This window comes from Petromyzon marinus, chromosome 71, assembly GCF_048934315.1.
Source record: "Petromyzon marinus isolate PM22_M1 ecotype Great Lakes invasive population chromosome 71, UKy_Petmar_22M1.pri1.0, whole genome shotgun sequence".
Taxonomy (NCBI): domain Eukaryota; kingdom Metazoa; phylum Chordata; class Hyperoartia; order Petromyzontiformes; family Petromyzontidae; genus Petromyzon; species Petromyzon marinus.
Window position 1 is genome coordinate 728837 of NC_133737.1, and position 8389 is coordinate 737225.

The window sequence follows — 8389 nt, forward strand, 5'->3', positions numbered from 1 at the left end:
GTTGTGAACATCCAGACGTTAATCAGCAAGGACCATTTCTTGTCCTAGTTCACCAACATATAAGACGTCATGCAAAATTCTCATGAGTGTTGTTGTGGAGAATGTATCTACTAGATGTGCTCTGCCTTGTAACCGAATACAAATCTGTACCAAAAATGAATTTCAAATGTGCACTTAAAATTACTTCCTTGCTATGAAGCAGATCAGCAGACACGACATCTTTCATTTATCGATCTCTCTATGAAACAAAGGAATGTTTTACACAAACTAAAACTAGCATAGCCTTCTGGGAGTGCATCATTGATTCAGTGCAAGCCACCTGTGGACTCTTATTGGTGCACAACATCTCAAAAGCAGCCGGGCTGCTTCAACCGATAGTTTCGAACATCCAGACGTTAATCAGCAAGGAGCATTTCTAGACCTAGTTAGACAAAATCTACGTCAACACGTAATACAAAATTATAATTCGTGTTGAAGAGAATGTATCTCCTCTACGTGTAACTGATTAATGATCCGAGTGTGCTCCCTATTTCAAAGACAATGAGTTGCTCCAGAGGAAGATGCTTCCTGAAAACACAAAAATACCCTTTGACCTGTATCACAAGAACAATGAGCCTCACCTGAGTTATCTGTACAGGTTACTTCCAAAACACACACTTTGTCCTAACATCAGTTAATCAATGTTTGACCCTTAGACAAAATGTTACATGTACGCACACAATCAGACAAGTATTAATTCTAAATTATTGTGTAATTTTAACAAAATTTTATTACTTCACTGAAATATACTGTATCAGGTTACATCGTATTAACAAGAAGATATTTAAAAAAAATACGCACCATCTGCTTAACAGTGTATGTACAACATACGCACCATCTGCTTAACAGTGTATGTACAACATACTATTGTGTCATTAAAAACGAGTAGGCCATTGCATGCTGGCGTCTGGGTCAAAATTGATCAAATTCTAAACATTACCTACAAACTCCACAACCAAGATGCCACGTCAATAATCGCCCCCTACTGACAGGCTCTTGTCCACATACAGGCCGGTGCAGGGCCACCACCTTGTGCCACACAGGGGCAGCTGCTACTTGGGGGTGCTCTTCCAGTGTTTGAGACGAGATATGATACAAAACTCCGAATTGCCAGAGGCGATTAAGCAAGCACCATCTAAATGCAATTATGATAACATACTCAACGCTTGGGAGCTTATTGGTTCTCGCTCCTGGTTAGAAATCTACCCAACCCACAGGTCCACAAAGACTGGCCGCTCTTACCCTGCAGGTTGAACCTAGGAATTGAGTGTTCAACTTCACATTCTTGTCATTAAAGGCCTGTGACGAAGGTCCATTTATTGGAGCAACATCTTCTCAAGCTTACACATCTACCGGGTCTCCATTTGACTTAATATTGTCTCGGAGGAAGTCCACCCACACCTCCACTTCCACAAACTGCTGGGCGTTGCCTCGCTCTGCCTCAGTCAGAATTCTCCTCCTGCTTCACGTTGCCTCCATCGATGTGAAGGTCCCATTTTGGAGTTGAAACTTCATCTTCACATTTTACCCTCACTTCTTCGCTCTTCATCATCACTTCTTCATATTTCAACTCGATACCTTTAAAAGTGTCCAAGCCGGGATTTTCTTCTGGTTGTTTCATGAGGGATGGACTCATTGCGGCACTTTGACTTTCACAAGCTGATTTCAGACTCCATCCCTTGTGGATCTTCTGATGCTTGTGCGTTCTCTGGTGTTTTTGAAGATTTGATGACTGTGCAAACGCCTTCCCACACACACTGCACTTGAAGGGTTTCTCTGCCGTGTGTGTTCTCTGGTGTGTTACAAGAGTAGATGAATCTGAAAACGACTTCCCACACACACTGCACTTGAAGGGTTTCTCTCCCGTGTGTTCTCTGGTGTTTTTGAAGATTTGATGACTGTGCAAACGCCTTCCCACACACACTGCACTTGAAAGGTTTCTCTCCCGTGTGTGTTCTCTGGTGTGTTACAAGAGTAGATGAATCTGAAAACGACTTCCCACACACACTGCACTTGAAGGGTTTCTCTCCCGTGTGTGTTCTCTGGTGTGTTACAAGAGCAGATGACTGTGAAAATGCCTTCCCGCACACACTGCACTTGAAGGGTTTCTCTCCCGTGTGAGTTCTCTGGTGCAAGGTCAAATGGTCAGTACGATCCGTCCTGTATGCACACCGGTCGCATTGATGCCTTTTTGCACAGAGCTGCACCGAGTGCCTTTGCTCCATCAGACAAATTCTGCAGAGGAAGCGACAGCTGCAGAGAGAAAAAACAATATCCACACCATCTACACGTCAGTATCGAGGCACAGAGGAATGCATATATACAGTCAAACATGACTTACATGTCTATACTTATTCATATATTCATGTTATAGTGAAAAAGTGTCCCAAATTCATCACATGGGCTGTTATGGCACACAATTAGAGGGCAAATGTTCATAAACATGCCTGGAAGCCCTAGTATCTTCAAAATGAATGTTAACCCAAAACTCAGAGCACACAATTTCGGCTGTGTGGCTTCAAAAGGAATATTTATGAAAGCTAAATTCAGCTGACATAGCAAAGGGTGTTGAAAATAATACTGTTTGTGTTATGCAGAAATGCATAAATTAACGTTCAATCGCAACTTTGAGGTGTGAAGCCAGGCACAGATGTCCTTGAATGCTGTTATGAACAGTTCCAACTTCAGCTGCACGTGTGCGGTGATAACTTCCTGACTCCATTCTTACAAAAAGTTCCAGAGGAAAACAAAAATAAACTGTTTTGATATAACCTCCATGCTCAATAGAGTTAATAGACTCTACTGCAAATAAAAACTTGACCCTGTCACACACTCAGAGGTGGAGCCAGGATTTTCAGGTAGGAGGGGCAACCCCTTCAGCAATCAAAAATGATAGGAGTTGTTAGTAAGTAAGGAGTTGTTAGTAAGGAGTTGTTACTAAGTAAGGACCTGTCCTACGCTTTTTATTCAACGCGTGTGATAGGCATCACCGCTCCCTGAAGGTGTTTGCCATCAGGGAAGTCATATTCTTGGTTCTTTCGGTATTATTTTATTGTTTCCCTTCTACGTGACTTTACCGAAAGAAGCAATAATATGAATCCTTGCAGTCACGAAAGCTTTAAATCAGGCAAGTCGTGTACTGTATACGCAACTGCGCACAATTCTGTGAGTCGCTTGTAACTGCTTTGCCGTTAATTATTGCCAATTATGGACTTGGACTGTTGTCCTCTTATAGAGTCCCTGGCACGTAATAATATGCCACATGGTGGCAGTGGGGGTCGCAAAATGCTGATTTATCTATATTTATAAAAGGGAAATGTGTGCATATGTGTGTCTGTTCGAAATGTTTAGCATACTTCCCAACATGCAACACCATTGAAATTTGGCATGTGGGTAGGTTCCATACTGTACACAATGTAGAAAGTATAAAAATAGACTTTTGTATTTTTTTTTTGGGGGGGGGGGGGGGAAATGACCGTGGAGTGTGTGACGTCAACCCACAACACACCTGAGTTAAGCGCTCTGCAATGCCTGAGTTAAGCGCTCTGCTGGATCTCCTCTCTGTTTCAAAGAACAAATTTGACCTCAGGTCTTCGCTCATTTACCAGCTTCACATTCCCTATTGCCGTACAAAAACTGGAGGAAGGGCCTTTGCTATTGATGCCCCCAGGGTCTGGAATGCTATTGCCAATACACTGCAACTTGAATCGCTACCAATGAGATCTTCTCTCAAAACTGCTCTAGAGGAGTTGTACACCCCGAGCTGCCACTGCTATTCATTGGCGTAAAATAAAATGTTTTGCTCCAGATGATGCTGCAAAGTATTATCTGTATTTTGATTTAGCGTGCTGATCTTAAAGGTGTATTGAAAAATTTGATACTCCGACTGATGCTTCTGTTTATGTGGAGTAACTCATGCAGCCAGCTATGGCTCTAGGGTTTGGTGTTACATGTTATTTATGTAGTTCATTGTAAAAATTCGGTCACAGTCCCTGTAATCACTGTTACGTTGCAATTATGGCTTTATTTTTTGGTGATTTGGAACGTTTTTTGGTTTGGACATGTTTGTTTGTTTGTTGTAGTAGAGTTAGACTGATGGCCTTAATCTAAGTTTTATTTTGGTTGTTGTTGTTATTTGACTTGCATCCCACCGGGATTTTTTGCACACAGCATTGGTGTATGGTGCTTTTTTCAGGAATATTTTGCTGTTTATTTTCATGTATTTTCTGTTTGCAGTCACATAGTCACTTTAAGATGTTTTTCTTGTTCGTGTTTTTGTTTTTTTGTTTGTTGTGGATGCACCCGATTCAAGAGCCGAATGGCTCACAGGGCTATACCAAAATAAAGAAACTGAAAAAAAAACTGAATGCTTACCTCCACCATATAGCTCTTTGCGCGCCGTGCTTCTAGAGCTGTTAACAGTGTGCCGAGAGATTTTAGGTGGCGCTTTGCTCCTGGCCGATGAAGCCATTGGCTTCTCGGAGGTTCAATACATATCCGTGCGAAGAACGGGTAGAACTGCTATCTTAAATATGAAGCAGAACATTACATCTGTTTGTTTGTGTGAAGCAGCAAAACCTCTCCAACGCTGAGCTCTGGCGTCATGAAATTTTCACAGCCACGCGTCTAGAGTGAACACCGCCACGCGTCTAGAGTCAACACCCCCACGCGTCTAGAGTGAACACCGCCACGCGTCTTGAGTGAGCACCGCCACGCGTCTAGAGTGAACACCGCCACGCATCTAGAGTGAACACCGCCACGCGTCTAGAGTGAACACCGCCACACGTCTGGAGTGAACACCGCCGCACGTCTGGAGTGAACACCACCACGCATCTAGAGTGAACACCACACATCTAGAGTGAACACCACCACGCGTCTAGAGTGAACACCACCACGTGTCTAAAGTGAACACCACCACGCGTCTAAAGTGAACACCACCACGCGTCTAGAGTGAACACCACACATCTAGAGTGAACACCACCACGCGTCTAGAGTGAACACCGCCACACATCTAGAGTGAACACCGCCACGTGTCTAGAGTGAACACCACCACGTGTCTAGAGTGAACACCACCACGTGTCTAAAGTGAACACCACCACGTGTCTAAAGTGAACACCACCACGCGTCTAGAGTGAACACCACACATCTAGAGTGAACACCACCACGCGTCTAGAGTGAACACCGCCATGCGTCTAGTGTGAACACTGCCACGCGTCTAGTGTGAACACCACCACGTGTCTAAAGTGAACACCACCACGCGTCTAGAGTGAACACCACCACGCGTCTAGAGTGAACACCACCACGCTGTTGACAAGCCCCACCTTGTTGTTATTGTTGTTGTGGGCAGGTCGCTTCTGAAAACAAGAGTGTTACAGCAGCTCAATGCGGGCGTGGCCTGGTAAAAATAAATAAATAAAAACTGTGAATATTTTAAATAAAACAAAGTAAGAAAGTAGCATGCCAGGTGAAGAGAAATTAAAAATTAAGCAAGATACTCTTTGGTTCTTTCGGTAAAGTCATGTGGAAAAAAAATTAAATTACTATTTTCAGTTTCATTCATTTGGTATAGCTCTGTGAGCCCTTCGGCTCTTGAATCGGGTGCAACCGCAACAAACAAAAACACGAACAAGAAAACATCTTGAAGTGACTATGTGACTGTGCAAATAGAAAATCCAGGAAAAAACAGCAAAATATTCCAGAAAAAGCACCGTACACCAACGCTGTGTGCAAATAGCATACGACGTTTCGATTGCAACACAAGCAATCATCATCAGGTACAAATGAAAGAGAAAACAAACCTAGAAAACTTAGAAACGTACGGGAACACAACACAAAGAGTCGGCTAACATAAGTCAACACCCCACCTGGTTGATAACGTTCTTCCAAAGATTGCTCAATTTGAGAGACAAAACACAGACACGGAGACACATACACAGAGAGAGATAACACAAAGACACACAGAGAGAGATACACACATAGGCAACGCCTCTGTTTCGAGGCCTTAAATAGCGAGAGAGGGGTGGTACAGAAATTAGCATGTCAATGCAAGGGCGTAGCCATGGAGTCAACATTGGGGGGGACCAAATCTTCCAGGGGGTCTGGGGTCCCCCCCCCAGAAAAAAATGTAAATTTGAAAACTAATTTCCTGCCATTTCCTGCGTAAAATATTAAAAAAATTCACTAACACATGGGATGGAATTTGTTTTATTTGATACAATGTCAAATATTGTATTGTATTACATTGCTCTATTATTACTTTTTTTACCTTTTCTTGTTTCATAGTATGTAATGGCAGAGATTAAGGATTCATAAAGTACAACGCAATCATATAAACAGAAATCTATGCATTGTTATATGAAGACAAGTCCAGATTTTGTGGCCAAGGTTTAGCAAATTGTTTTTATTAACATAGCAATTATTATATTTAAAAAATATTTTTATAGCAATATATTGGGGGGGAAATTTTGAGCATATTTGATTATTGGGAGGGGGGTGTGTGTCGCCCAATATATATTATAATTATTATAATATATTATAATTACGGCCTTGTGTCAATGAGAGATTTAGAGCTTTGGTGACTGCAGTAAATAATAACAGGACACACAGAGAGAGAGAAAGCACACTTAATCAAACAAACTGAGTAAAATTTGGAAATATAATGCAATGCAACACAGAGAGTCGGTCAACACACAATTAACGCATAGCCTGGTCGATTACATTCTTACAAAGATTGCTCAACTAAGCAAGAGAATTGAAGCAAACGTGATCAGGCGAGGACAGGAGGCAAGGCCCCGTGTGGTTAGGCCCCACGCTGTAAAGTTCCAACCTGGACATCGCTTCCATGCTCGCTGCTACTCAATTGACATCCCTACGAGAGATAGAGCGAGGCTCTACCTCGGTAAACAACAACCACCACAACCACCACCACCACAACCATCACAACAACAACCACCACGACCACAACAACAACCACCACAACAACCACAACAACCACAACCACAACAACCACAACCACCACAACAACCACCACAACCACTACAACCACCACAACAACCACCACAACAACCACCACAACAACCACAACCACCACAACAACCACCACAACCGCGATGAGAATTTCTCAACTCGAATTTCAGTTCACGCGTGAAGCGGCAGCTTCATGTTTCCTCGTGACGTCACGCGGCAGCAGGTACCGTGACGTCACTTCCGGGGTACAAGACACTCTCCTCCCACACTAAACGGACGGCTTTAACGAACACATTATGTTAATGAGCGTGCAGTCAACGGGCGTAGCTTTGCCCAAATAAGGATTGGCACCGGAACAGAAATCGGCAGCGGCCGAACGGAGGTGACGTAACGCTCAAGAGAGCGGTTGTCGGGTGTGGCTGACATGACGTCACTAGCGAGGCCAACCGCCCCCTCGCGTTTGACGCGGATGAGGTCATGCTGAGCGGTGACAGAAGGGGAGCGGCAGTGACGTGGTGAGCGCCTCGCTCCCGACCAGCCGAGTTCCATTCCCGCTCGTGGCCAAAACCGCCAGTGACGATTTTCTGAACCGGTCCTGAGCCTCCCCTACGTCGACTCAACCTCAAATGAGTACCCGGTGCGGTGTGTAGTAAACATCGCTACTAGGGAGACAAAGGCGGCCCGGCGTGGTGCTGGTCACCCACCCCCTCGTGTGCCGTCTCACCCTTAATAGGTGCTCGCTTACAGCATTTGCCCCAACAGTCTGTGCAGGCTACACGGGGGATCTTTGTATTTATGTGTTGGGAGCAAGTTTGAGTGGCGTGTAGCCGTGGGAGCTGAACGGGCGCCTGCTGCTACTGACAGTCGGTGACTACGGTTGGACAGACGCTGATAGACAGACAGACAAGACAGGCGGACAGACACAGACAAGAAGAACACAGAGAAAGATAGACAGAGAGACACAGGCAGAGAGAGACACAGAGGGGAACAGAGACACAGACGGACAGAGAGATGTGCCAGTTAAAAGGGTAAAACCTATTCCTATATCTTGTTTCTGGCAAAGGAGGTCTCATAATGTAAATGCTCACCCCGAGCCCTCAATACTCTGATAGTGCGCTGTTTTTTTAGTTGTACGCCTTTTGGCGTCTTCTGGTCCAACACCAATGGAGACTAGGCTCTAAGAAAAGCTGTCTCGGGTGTGGACCAATCAAATTCAAAGACAGTGCATATTATTATCAGAGTTGTCTTTTTTGTTTGCATTTTGACTGCTTGTGTTGTGGTCATTGCAAACATGATGCCTTGAATAAAGGTGTCAGTTTTTGTGCCAGTTAAAAGGGTAAAACCTATTCCTATATGTTGAACAAACTTAACTCGCTCCATTGAA

General features: G+C 44.0%; 1 protein-coding gene across 1 annotated transcript in view; it reads right to left on the reverse strand.

Moving 5' to 3' along the window:
• LOC116957250 (uncharacterized) overlaps window positions 1-8389 on the reverse strand; it is a 116815-nt gene that overhangs the window by 78945 nt on the left and 29481 nt on the right. The window lies entirely within an intron of this gene.